Below are 13,561 nucleotides of genomic sequence, written 5' to 3'. Positions count from 1 at the left end.
AGGCACATTGGAAATCTAATTAGAAAGCAATAAAGCTAATCTTGAACAGATGTGCTAGGATGTATGTGACCATCGAGCTGTTCCCTGTAGACTGTATGCTGGTGAGAACCACTGTGGCTCGACAACCAGTAGGGGTTTTCTGCAGTATCCACAGGACATACACACACAGTCTTACTGTTCTATAATCACAAGGCACTTTGGAACTCAAGTTAGCTTACCTAGTTGTGACAAATTTGCTCATTGCAAATTCTATCTCAAAAGGCTTTTATCTACCTCTAAAAAATAAAATCTATCTTCAAAGGATGAATGTTTGCTTTCTTAGCAGTAAGCAAACAGCAAAAAGTATTTGCCACAGACTCAACAATTTAGGTATGGGATGGAATTTTGAAAGGTTCTGCAGTGAGGAGAATGCCAGAAAGAAGTCTATTGATTTGTCCCTTTATTCAAAAAAATTTTGACCACTATGGGTCAGTTGCTGAGCTGAATGTGGGGGACATGGTGCCGAGCAGAACAGTCCCTGTCCCTTGCAGAGCAAGATAAGACGTTAGACAAGGAAGCACATGAAGAATGTTTGTTGGCATAAACGTAGGAGTGGAAAAGCACGGGATGCATGAGAGAATACAAGCAGGGGAGATTATCTTTAGACAGGTGAGCAGGGAGGCCTCTCTGAGGAGGAAACACTGAGGCTGAGGAAGGTGCTAACTGTGTACAGAATGAGGGAGGGTGCTCCAGAAGGAAGGAAGGCAAGGTCTTGCGTCATCCCTTTTTGGAGGGTAAAAACCTTCTGAAGTGTGTGGGTGAAAACATAACCTTAGATGTCTGATTGCCTGGATTCCATGCCAGTGGAATAATAATCAAGCCTTACCACCAGCAGGATGTCTGACCGTAGACAAGTTACTCATCCTTTCTATATTACAGTATTTTCATCCATACAATGGGAAAGGCAGATTTCTCTTGCTTAAAGATATTTTCTGTGGCTGACAAGAGAGAATTCATGCAAAGTTCTAGGCTTATAGGAAAAAAATCAATAAATATTAGTGAAATAATATTGTATTTAGTCACCCAGTCGTGTCCTAGCACATCCATGGACTGTAGCCCTCCAGGCTCCTCTGTCCAAGAGATTCTCCAGGCAAGAATACTGGATTGGTTTCCCATGCCCTCCTCCAGGGGATCTTCCCAACCCAAGGATTAAACCCTGGTCTCCTGTATTGCAGGCAGATTCCTTACCATCTGAGCCACCAGGGAAGCCCAAGAATACTGGAGTGGGTAGCCTATCCTTTCTCCAGGGGAACTTCCTGACCCAGGAATCAAACCAAGGACTCCTGCACTGCAGGTGGATTCTTTGCCGGCTGAGCTACCTGGGAAGCCCTAGTAATATATTGGCTTGCAGGAATTGAGTAATTATCCAGGCTGGAGTATCATGAGGATACATTGCTGGGAAAACCAGCTAACAAAACCTGGAATTCGGGGACTTCGCTAGTGGTCCAGTGATTACGACTGCACTCCCAGTGCAGGGGGCCTGGGTCCGACCCCTAGTCAGAGAAGCAGATCCTGCATGCCGCAATTAAAGGCCTGTATGCTGCAACTGCAAGCCTCCGTGCTGCAGCTGAGAGCCTGCGTGTTGAAACTGAGGCCTGGAACAGCCAGATAAATATTTTTTTAAAACTTGAAATTCAAATGCATGCTAGGGCTAGAGTTTGCAGAAGGGGTTTATCTAAGGCACAAACAGGTGAAGGCTGAGGCTGTGAACAGGAAAGAGTGCCAAGTAATGAGCAGGACAGATGGGAGCATGGGCGACAAGCCCAGGTCGGGACTCAAGGGATGGGACAGGCAGAAGCCCAGGCTTGGTCTCAGCAACTAGAATCAACCCCAGTAGGCTTCGTTATCCCAAGACGGGGCTTGTCCAGGTAGGGCGGCCACCAACTTGTTGTTCCTGTTTGCACCTATTAGTGTGCTGAGCTCAGTTGTACTTTCTCTATATTGCCCTTGGTGCTCTCTCTTCCTGAAAAATGTGGGTGGCAGTAGGGGAGAGTTGACCCAGGCATCATGTGGAGGCTGGCATCTCTAAGTTCCCTTGCTCTTCAGATTCTCCTTCTGGCTCTAAGGCCCTTGTCCAGATGGCCATTTGTTCTTTGCTTCTGTAGCCTAAAGAAGGCTGGAATGACCCGGGCTCTCTATCTGAGCAGCTTCATATTTAAATAAAAACATTGGGGAGTCCTCAAAATCTTTCTGTAAGTCTCTCAGAAAATTCCAAGGGGAGAGATGTAATGTTGCATGACACACAAGCAAGCATCCTAACATTCCTTTTTAACTACATATTACCCCAAGGTCTGGATGGAGAAGGGAATGGCACCCTACTCCAATGTTCTTGCCTGGAAAATTCATAGACAGAGAAGCCTGGTGGGCTACAGTCCATGAGGTTGCAAAGAGCTGGACACGACTTAGCGACGAAGCACACCCCAAGGTCCCTCTCACCCCAACAGCTGCTTCTCTCTCTTTCTCTTTTTTTGCCTCCCTCTAAGCTTTCTCAAAGGGCCATGGTGACTATTCTAACATCTGCTGCTCTTACTTCCTTCATGGGGAAAGTGAAGAAGGCTCTACTGTGTGATCATATCACACCCCTAAAGGAGAGAAGCAAAAGCAGGTTAAGTTGTGAGTCTCTGTCATGCAGCCATGTCATGTTCAAGAGTGAAGCAGGGGACTTGGACGGGGGTGTGAGCATAGTTCTTAGTCTGAGTCACTACGATGACTATGGAAATGATCAAGCCTCTGAGATAGCCATGCAGAATTTCTCCATGTTGTGTCTAGCCCGAGTTTATTTTGCGACGCCATGAACTGTAGCCTGCCAGGCTCCTCTGTCCATGGGATTTCCCAGCAAGAATACTGGAGTGCGTGTCATTTCCTTCTCCAGGAGCTCTTCCCAACCCAGAGATTGAACCCAGGTCTCCAGGATTGTAGGCGGATTCTTTACTGTCTGAGCCATGAGGGAAGCCCAGAGTATATACACACTTGAAAATATGCCCTATTTTCCAGTTAAAGAAAGTGATATTGCAAAATCAACTGTTGTTCAGTCACAAGTTGTGTCTGACTCTTTGCGAACCCATGGACTGCAGTATGCCATGCCATTTTACAAAATGTTGGTATGAAGTCTGAAAGAACATGATCATCCACCCTCTGGCAATGGTGTGTAATGAAACGCTGAACTGAATATTTTCTGCTGCCCCTCCATGTCCTCTTTGTACGCTTCTGCTTCCTGTCCTGGGCCCCGCAGGCACACCTTTCTGAACTGAGTCAGCTGGTGACCTTGCTGCTTCGTTGCTTCCACTAAGGAGAAACAGCAGCTGAGAGGGAGGTGAGGGCAGGAAGGAGAGCATAGCTGGGCCTTGCCTCACTTTCTGGGCTCCTCAGTGCCTGGTCACCACGGGCTGGCACCCTCTTTAGGGCCGCAGCTCGTGGCAGGTGGCCCTCTCTCTATGGAGCTCCCTCTCTCAGCTCCCATTACTTCTCTCCTTTGCCCCTTCAGGCCTAGAGGTGACGAGAGTGCCTCACTCTTAGACCCTAGATGTAGTACCACCCTTGTGGCTTCTCGACACATCCTGTAAACAATCCCTTTGTTGTGTCCCTCTTTTTCCTGCCAAGACCCTGACTCTCATACCCCTCTAATAAATGAACATCACACAAATCAAATTGAAAACTTCCGAGTAAGAAAAGATGAGAACATTTAAGAGCCCTTGGGACTTCCCTGCTCGTCCAGTGGTTAAGACTCTGCACTTCGACTTCAGAGAGTGAGGATTTGATCCCTGGTCTGGGAACTAAGATCCCACATGCTGTGCAGTGCAGCTAAAAAAAAAAAATTTTTTTTTAACTTAGGAGCCCTTATTTGGAAAAGACATTGATGGCAGATGGATTAGAGAAAACAGTTTGGTTTCTATTTTGCTTACATCTTCATAAAGGAAAATGATCTGTTATTCATTTAGTAAAGGACGTTTTTAAATGTTTACTTTATTTTGAAGTTAGCCATAGATACATAATGTGTCAGAAACTGGGAGTGGAAGATTCCATGCCCTTCTCACTTCTTCCTGTCCTGAGTTCCCTTAAGGGCTACAGAGCTGCTGCTTTTCATGTGGTAGAGTTCTGCCATCTAAACATGGCATTGTAAAGTTTTCCCTGTAGTCCATTACATGGGCCTCGGTTCTTTCTGAATAAACCCTAGCCTTCATGGCACACTTCTTGTAGATGACTCTACATTTGTATGTACCCATCCCTTCATATCCCATCATCAGAGACTTTCCTGCAACATTAATTTCTTAGCTGCTCTCCACTATCTTTCAAGTATATGGAAAAAGTATTTTACAAGTTCCATCGCCCTTGAATTACATTGCCTCTTAGATGTTTCTAGCCAGTGGTTCATGCTTCCTCTGAATTTTTTTGAATTTTGCTATCGAAGGCAGAGATTACATCTTTGATCTTCGCATTACTGTCCTCCCTTTTACACAGCATTTGTTTAGGGGGGGAACTTCATAAGAACTAGATACTATGCTAAGGCATGCAATAGTGAGAAAAAAGAGACCCAGTTTCTACTTCCATGGATATTATAGACTAAGAGAAAAATAATAAGCAAATGGGCATGCTAATAAATATATAGTTACCATCCTCAAAATGTATTCTGAAGTAACCGTGTACAGTGTTTTAAGAACATGTAATAGGGCATTTGCTCCATGCTGAGGGTTCAAGGAAGGCTTCTAAGAGGTGGTGACACATTAGCTAAAATACGAAGGGTGAGCAGGAATCAATTACATCAGTGACTTTCAAGCAGGGGTGATTCTGCCTCCCAGTGACATTTGGCAATATCTTCAGACATTTTTTGTTGTCTCATTTGGGGTGGGGATGTTACTGGCACTGAATGAGAGAGGCAAGGGATGCTGCTTAACATCCTAAGATGCACTGGAAAGCCCCACAGTGAGGAGGTATCTGGCCCAAAATATCCATTGCACAAATGTTGAGAAACCTGAACTCAACAAATTATTCCAGCCAGAGGGAAGAATGTGTCAAGACCTAGCTCACACCCAGCCTGGCACAGAGAAGGCATGCAATGTTGAACTCAATTTCCAGTTTAATTTGATTGGTGCATCACCTTTATTTTTCTTTTCTGTCATTACTCTGATGGTTAAATTCTGTTTTACAAGGCTTGGGTGGAAATGAATACGACAAAACCATTTCTCTCCAAAGTGTAACTGAAAGCTTGATTCAGGCAAGAGAGTGAAATAGAGGTAATGAATGTGAGAATTTTTCTTTTACTCTAGACTGCTTGAAAACAGAAAATGGCCTCTCTATCATGACTAACGAGATGATTCCTTCAAAGTGGACCTTTGTGGTTTGGGGTCCCCGTATGATGATCTCGGTTGAGCTGAAATGAAAGTTAAGGTTATCAGAGACTAAACAGAATAGGGTATAGGAAAAAGGGTGAAAGGGACCTAAGATTTGTAGAGTACTTTCTAAAGTCAAGGCTTGTAGGCATATTATTCGTTCACTTAGCAACTATTTATCAGAGCTCAACTGTCGTAGATACTCAAGCTTGGAAAAATAAAAATCTCAGGAACTAGTGCAGCAACATGTACACAAACAGAGTGATAATGAAATATGAATAGTGCCCCAATATTGTTAGTTTTGCCTTAGGTCTGAGAGGAAGCCTGAATCCATGATGCCTGGCGTGGGGGTGGGAAGGCACTTCCATCAGGGTGTCTTCATCGAGGAGGCACTGATGGTTATGAGACTTTAAGGAGGACTATGACGATACAGGGTGGAAACTCTAAGGGACAGCACGTAAAAAGCCAACTGTGAGAAAGCAAGTCAGGCTTGGAGTGCAGTAGGTGTGGGGTGTGGCTGAAAGGGCATGTCACTAGGGGGTGGGTAGAGAGGGGTGAGGAGAATTGGCAGAGGGGAAGTCGTGGAGGGCTGTGTACTGTGCTGGGGAAGCAAGGGAAAGGCACAAACGGATGTGCAGGTTCAGAATGACTGCTCTGGCATTATTGTGGAGACCGGACAGGAAGAAAGCGAGACTGGGCAAGAGACTGGAGTTAGGAGACCAGTAGGAGTCCAGGCAAAAATATCTGATCACAGAGAAATGGTGCTGTATATGGGCACGATTAACGGGTGGTCAGCAGGAAAGAGGATTCACTTTACCTTTATTTTGAATGGTTTTAATTTGGCAAATAATCCATTGTTAATGGTAATCGAAAAGTTAAGTGTAAAATAAAAACTAGCAGGAATTTCAAAACAATGACAATTTAACTTCCATTACAGATTCTTTGAGACATCGTCACCTGTGAGTATACACGGCCTTAATTACATTGTTGTCATGAAGCAGGAACCACCTTCAGTGTGAGGTGAGCCACCTGTTCTGGACCTCAGACCAGGACTGAGTCTGGTTTTTCAGGAATCAGTGAAACTGGGAGGAATGGCCTAATGTGGGCTTGAGAAGGGGAGTTGTGAGAATGAGAGATTTGAAATAATGGCCCCAGTGTCCAGGCCAGAGCACAAAACTGTCAGTCTACAGAAGAGGAAAACAGGGAAACCTGGAAGGTTGTGCTTAAAATATTGAAACTGTAGAAAGTTAATTAACATAGTGAGTTACAGGTATGTAATCTATTCCAGTCCAATAATATTTATGACTGGCGCACCAGATTATTTCACATCGTGTAGAAGAGGTAACTGGGCTTTCCTTGGGTAACAATGGGAAGTCTCAGTAAAGGACCTCTGAGCGTGATACAAATGACTTGTGCAAACCCCTTAGCCAGATGTTCAAGGCCTTCCATCACTGCGCCCCCACTTACCAATAAAAATTCCTTATGCTTGTATAGGTTTTTGTGGTTTATATAACATTTACACACAGAATGATATTTTATATTCCCAATAACCCTTGTGGGTTGGCAGGTAGATATTTTGCCATCTGCAACAATAAAAGCTGAGAATGAGAGAAACTGAGTACTTTGAACAAATAGTCATTACTAGGCAGGACCAGTACTGGAAGCTTTGTGGACTGTTTCTTAGATCTTCCCATTCACCATGCTTCATCCTTCAGGTTCCTGATCTTGGAATTCGTCCTCTCCTTTCCTCGTTCCTGTCTTTGCTCACGCATTTCTTTCTGCCAAGAATGGAGTTCTTGCCCCATTTCTACATGTTTTTCAAGGATCAGATAGTATTTTCCCCTAAAGCTTTCTGTGACATATTCTCAAGCCCATCAGCCAGAAGTAATCTCTGCATAGCTTCTCTCCCTGCTGCATTTTTGTGTGGGCTTAAGATACTGTCACCTTCTATGTTGCACCATAATTAAGTGTGTATATGTCTTGTCTCCTCTCCTAGGCAATAGGCACCAAAGGTGTGTACTTTCTCATCTTTGAATCATTATAGCACTTAATAGAAAGTGTTACTAACTTGGTAGAAAGAAGACATAGCAGACATTACTGACCCTTTGAATGAATGAGTGAAATGGATGTGAGTCCCAAGGACTTGGTCTTTGGAAAAGAAATTGTTTCTAACACTTTCCTCGCCCCCCACCCTCATCCCCTCTTATTCCATGACTGCAAGCAGAAACACACTCTAGAAAATTTCAAAGATTACCAGGCAGTGTTCCTTCTGTTTAATTTTAATGGAAATAAAATTTCTTATACAAATCAATCAGGGAAGAGCATCAAACTTGAGTCAAGATACATGGGAAACCATATCATGTTTGGGAGTCTTGGACCTTTAACTTAAATCACTTCTGATTAAGAACAAGGATCCTAGGACCATGGTAGGGAATGTCTTTGACTAAGTATCCCAGGGTTCCTTTTCACTGCTTCCTAGTCTCACCCTTCTCAGCATGCAAGGGGAAGGCCACTGAGGGGGTTTAGCTCATAGTTTGGAAAAGAAAGATTCCCACTGACAATGGCTTCCTGGATCTGATATCTGGAAAATGTATATAATGCAGTGGAGCATAGAAAATGGGATTATGTCCACAAGACACAGGAAATATATCTCAAATCCACAGCTAGGTTTTCTTGTCTATGATTCTTCTGTACTCCACCCCACCTTCACTGGGCAGCTTGCTGCATCTCAGTTCCCCAACCAGGGAGTGAGCCCAGGCCCATGGCAGTGAAAGCATAGAATCCTAACTGGACCACCAGGGAATTCCCATCTTGTCTGTGATTTTTAATGGATGGTCCTGAAATTCATTCTGTGCTCTTTCCATTGGTTATATATACCACATAATTTTTAGTGTTCAAACAAAAACAATATAGACCCCAACTCTCCAACTCTTGATCCTGTCTATTAATGGCTATTTGGTCAAAGTTCTGTTCCTCTCATCCTCAGTTTTTGTTATTGCAGATGGCAAAATACCTACCTGCCATTCCTACAAGGTTACTATGAATATAAAATACAGTAAAGTATATGAAAACACTATATAAACTACAAAATGCCATACAATCAAGTTACTTACTTTTAATCAAATAACCTGATTAAAAAATGGACAAAGAACTTGAATAGACATTTCTCCAAAGAAGATACACAAATGGCTAAGAAGCATATCAAAGATGCTCAATATCACTAATCATTAAGAAAATGTAAATCAAAACCACAATGAGGTATCATCTCACACCAATCAGGATGGCAACCTCTAAGGAAAAAAAAAACAAAAGAAAAAGTGTTAGCAAGGATAGAGAGAAATTGAAACCCTTGTGCACTGTTGGTAGGAATGTAAAATGGTGCAGCCCCTATGGAAAACAGAGATTCCTCAGAAAATTAAAAAATAGAATTATCATATGATTTAGCAATTCCACTTCTGAGTATGTACTCAAAAGAATCGAAAGTAGGGTCTCAAAGAGATATTTGTATGCCCTTGTTCACAGCAGAATTGTTCACAATACCCAAATGTTTATTGATGGGTGAATGGACAAACATAATGTGGTATAAATATACATATATATAAATGGAATATTAGTCAGCCTTACATTTAAAAAAGGAGATTCTGACACATGCTACAATGAAGATGAACCTTGAGTGCATTATGCCAGGTGAAATAAGTCAGTGCTAAAGAGACAAATACTGTATGCCTCCACTAATGTGAGGCGCCTAGAGTAGTCACATTCATAGAAACAAAGGGCAGAAGGTCGGCTGCCAGAGGCTGAGGGGAGGGAAATGGGAGTTGTTATTTAATGGGAGTTGTTTCAGTTTTGTAAGGTGAAAAGTTCTGGAGACTGGTTGCACAACAATATGAGTATACTTAGCAATACTGAACTGTACAGTTTCATTTAATTGTAAACTGTACAACTAAAGTAAGTTTAATTTTTAAAAATTAAAAATCAAAACAAAAATGTGGAACTGTACGAAATCCAAGGAAATTTCAGGGTTTTGTTAATTTTCTTTTTTTCTTTTTTTTTCAATTGGAGGATAATTCCTTTATAATACCATTAATTTTCTTGACCGACTTCTCTGGGAAGATGGCAAAAGTTGGATGCTATTATTTCTTATTAATTTTGTTAACTGAGTAAAAGGAGGCATTACTTGCTTTATAGATCCTATATAGTTCTCTACTCAATAGCACTCAATTCATGACCAACACTAGGAATAGGATAGAAAAGGAAAGGTATGTTTCTGTCCTGGGGCTGGTGGGGGTATGTGGGAGGAATCATTGTAAACTTTATAAATTGCAATAAAATGCAAGGTGAAAAGTGCAAAGAATATGGGTCAATAATATGGACTTTTAAAGATGGTTATAGAATTAAATGTAGGAAAATTCTGAAAGAAATGGGAATACCAGACCACCTGACCTGCCTCTTGAGAAACCTGTATGCAGGTCAGAAAGCAACAGTTAGAACTGGACATGGAACAACAGACTGGTTCCAAATAGGAAAAGGAGTCCGTCAAGGCTATATATTGTCACCCTGCTTATTTAACTTATATGCAGAGTACATCATGAGAAACGCTGGGCTGGAAGAAGCACAAGCTGGAATCAAGATTGCTGGGAGAAATATCAATAACCTCAGATATGCAGATAACACCACCCTTATGGCAGAAAGTGAAGAGGAACTAAAAAGCCTCTTGATGAAAGTGAAAGAGAAGAGTGAAAAAGTTGGCTTAAATCTCAACATTCAGAAAACTAAGATCATGGCATTCGGTCCCATCACTTCATGGGAAATAGATGGGGAAACAGTGGGAACAGTGTCAGACTTTATTTTGGGGGGCTCCAAAATCACTGCAGATGGTGATTGCAGCCATGAAATTAAAAGACACTTATTCCTTGGAAGGAAAGTTATGACCAACCTAGATAGCATATTGAAAAGCAGAGATATTACTTTGCCGGCTAGGTCTGTCTAGTCAAGGCTATGGTTTTTCCAGTAGTTATATATGGATGTGAGAGCTGGACTGTGAAGAAACCTGAGTGCCGAAGAACTGATGCTTTTGAACTGTAGTGTTGGAGAAGACTCTTGAGAGTCCCTTGGACTGCAAGGAGATCCAACCAGTCCATCCTAAAGGAGATCAGTCCTGGGTGTTCATTGGACGGACTGATGCTGAAGCTGAAACTCCAATACTTTGGCCACCTCATGCTAAGAGTTGACTCACTGGAAAAGACCCTGATGCTGGGAGGGATTGGGGGCAGGAGGAGAAGGGGACGACAGAGGATGAGATGGCTGGATGGCATCACTGACTCGATGGACATGAGTCTGAGTGAACTCCAGGAGTTGGTGATGGGCAGGGAGGCCTGGCGTGCTGTGATTCATGGGGTTGCAAAGAGTCGGACACGACTGAGCAACTGAACTGAACTAAAGTAAAGGCCATGTATTTCTTCCTTGCCACACCATGCTCAGCTCTCAGATTAGGCACACAAGACAGTCAGTAGTCAGGTACTAAATGACTTAAAAGTGCCTCCTTCAGTGCCTGGTACATGACACAGTGCCTGGCACATGACCTTGCTCCATAAGTATTAGCTCTGCCCTTTCCCTTCTACCTTCCCTGCAGTTCCCCTCCTTCTTCCCTCCTTTTGTGGAACATCACCATAAAGGCTGATACTCTGTGTGCAAGGAGAAAGATTTCTGTCCTAAGAACTCATGTGCCTTAATTCTATATCCTATTCTCACCTTGTTTATAAGTGTTCAGAAAAAAATTTTTAATGCTTTTTCCCAAGTGTTACTCAGGGGGCTCCTCAATATGGGTTGTGATAATAAAGCCAATGTTTTAGTCCACTCAAACTGTTTAATTTTTAAAAAGCTTTCTTGTAGTTTCTTTAAATGATAGTTATAAATATATCCTTAATGATCAGAAGTCTAAGAAACCAGTAGTATAACTTAAAACGTTAATCTCTTTTTAAGTTTAAATGTTTACCTTTAATTATGAGCTAACAATGGTGACTCAGTGGGTAAAAAAGCTGCCTGCAATGCAGGAGCATGCCAGAGATATGGGTTTGATTCCTGGGTTGGGAAGATCTTCTGGAGGAGGGCATGGCAACCCATTCCAGTAGTCTTGCCTGGAGAATCTCACGGACAGAGGAGCCTGGAGGTCTACAGTCCATAGGTTGCAAAGAGTTGGACTGAAGCGACTGAGCATAGCACATGAGCTAACAAGTACAGTAGGAAATGCGGCAGCTATTTAATTCTGACTCTAGACAAGATACTGCTAGTTTTAATTTTTTTAAGGACAAAAAGAAAATCACTTATTCTGGATGCTAAAAGCTCTGTTATAATCTGTACCTAGCCTTATTTATCTTGAAGCATTATAGAAGAGGAATATGACTATTTTTGATTCTGTATAATTCTAGAACTAAAATGAGCCCTGCAGATAACCTCCTCACTTTACAGTAAGGACAATACGTCTGGAGACACTGCATGACTTCTCCAAATTCACAGGGTAGTTAATGCCAGGGTCAGATGAGGATACAGACCTCCTGATTCCTAAATGAGAGTTTTTCAAACTATATTACTTCACTGTATTTAATGAAACAGTTCAGGGAAGAAGCAAACAAAACCAAACAGTAAATGGGTGGAGAATCAGTATAGCAAGCAAAGGAAAAGGACAGCCACAAACACTGGATCCTCATTATTTACAAAGACCTTTAGTTGGAAAATTAAGACAATAGTTGTTCCAATCCTGGGTTTGCTGTAAGCATTTTAAATGCAGCATCTTTAAGTGACTGGAAACAACCTTGGACAATTGCAGGCTCAGTCAGAGATCTCTGCCTATCTTCTCTTCACTCCTTGTGACCTCCCTCTAGAAACCATGACTGTGGAAAATTAGGTGGCATGGTCTTTGTGCTACAATTAAAGGGGCACAGGGAATATGGTAAGACGTCACATTGTTTTGGAACATGGTTTGGGGCTTATGAAATTGACAGGATTTTCTTTCTTCTCTTTTCGCTATGACCCTCTATGCAATCTCCCCATTCCTGCCCATGAAAGTGTTAGTCACCCAGCCGTGTCTGACTCTTTGCCATCCCATGGACTATAGCCTGCCAGGCTCCTCTGTCCATGGAATTCTCCAGGCAAGAATACTTACTTGCCTGGGTTGGGTTGCCATTTCCTTCTCCAGGGGATCTTCCCAACCCAGGGGTTGAATCCGGGTCTCCTGTGTTGCACGCAGACTCTCTACCATTTGCGCCATCTAGATAAGAAAATGAAAACATTACAGGAGGGAGCTAGAGCCAAGGGGAAAAAAGATGAAAGAATGGGAGAGGAGACAGAGAGAGAGCAAGAGAAAAGAAAAGAGAACCAATGGGATGAAGCTGTATAAAATACTCTGATGCAGAATCACCTGGTATATTTCTTAACTGTAATTTCTGGGCCACATTCCAGATCAGCCAAATTGGGATCTATGGGAGCAACATCATTTAAAAGTAAATGAAAAGCTTTTTGATAAGATAATTATTCTTCTTTTTGTTAATTTGATTTCAAATTTGCAAATCCATTTGCTTCTTTAAAGCTGGCAAAAAGTGTTCCACTTATTTGCTTAGAAAGCTTTTCTTTTTTTATTCTACACAATTGCTGATAACCTTACTTTACACAAAGAAGTTGGCGTATTTTCACATACATCAAAGAAGCTCAGAGACACAGCACCTTCCATCAAAAGGATGTGCTCTAAAGAGAGTAGCAGGGTAGTGTCAGAGGCATCCTCTTCCGCCAGCGGCAGTGGAGGTGTGGGTGCAGGAAAACCCACACTCCACCTAAAGCAGTGTGCTCCTTGTCTTTTCCTTCAGGGCCGTTTGTTGCAATGTTTTCTAAATCATAAGTCTTCTGTTCATCATGAAGCTTTTGCTTATTTGTACTTGGCTAACGTCAGAATACTGCCTGCCATGTTCGCAGTCCCATTGGAAAGTCCCATCAGAGGGTAAAATCTGTTTCCACTGTGTCAGTGGTCAAATTGCTGTATGGTAGAACCTGCTGTGCTAAACGACCCTGGACAGGGTGTCTGCACCTGAGTGCACTTGTGGAGCTGGGTATTTTATGACATGTCCCCATCAAGCTGTTCCTGCAGGCATGGGGGCTGCAGTTCAGAAGCATGCAAGTTGCCTGGTCTATTAGTCATGGCCATG

At 42.5% G+C, this 13,561-nt stretch overlaps 1 protein-coding gene across 1 annotated transcript in view; it reads left to right on the top strand.

The window, feature by feature from the left end:
• Window positions 1-6,857, top strand: part of LOC132659217 (uncharacterized) — a 113,364-nt gene extending 106,507 nt beyond the window's left edge. The window contains exon 4 of the transcript XR_009599345.1: window positions 6,304-6,857. The gene's annotated coding sequence lies outside the window, so the exon portion shown is untranslated. The remainder of the gene's footprint in view (window positions 1-6,303) is intronic.
• Window positions 6,858-13,561: the final 6,704 nt, after the last annotated feature.

The sequence above is a fragment of the Ovis aries genome, chromosome 2 (assembly GCF_016772045.2).
Source record: "Ovis aries strain OAR_USU_Benz2616 breed Rambouillet chromosome 2, ARS-UI_Ramb_v3.0, whole genome shotgun sequence".
In the NCBI taxonomy this organism is placed as follows: domain Eukaryota; kingdom Metazoa; phylum Chordata; class Mammalia; order Artiodactyla; family Bovidae; genus Ovis; species Ovis aries.
Note: the sequence above shows the minus strand (reverse complement) of the source record. Positions and strands in the feature narration are given on the sequence as shown.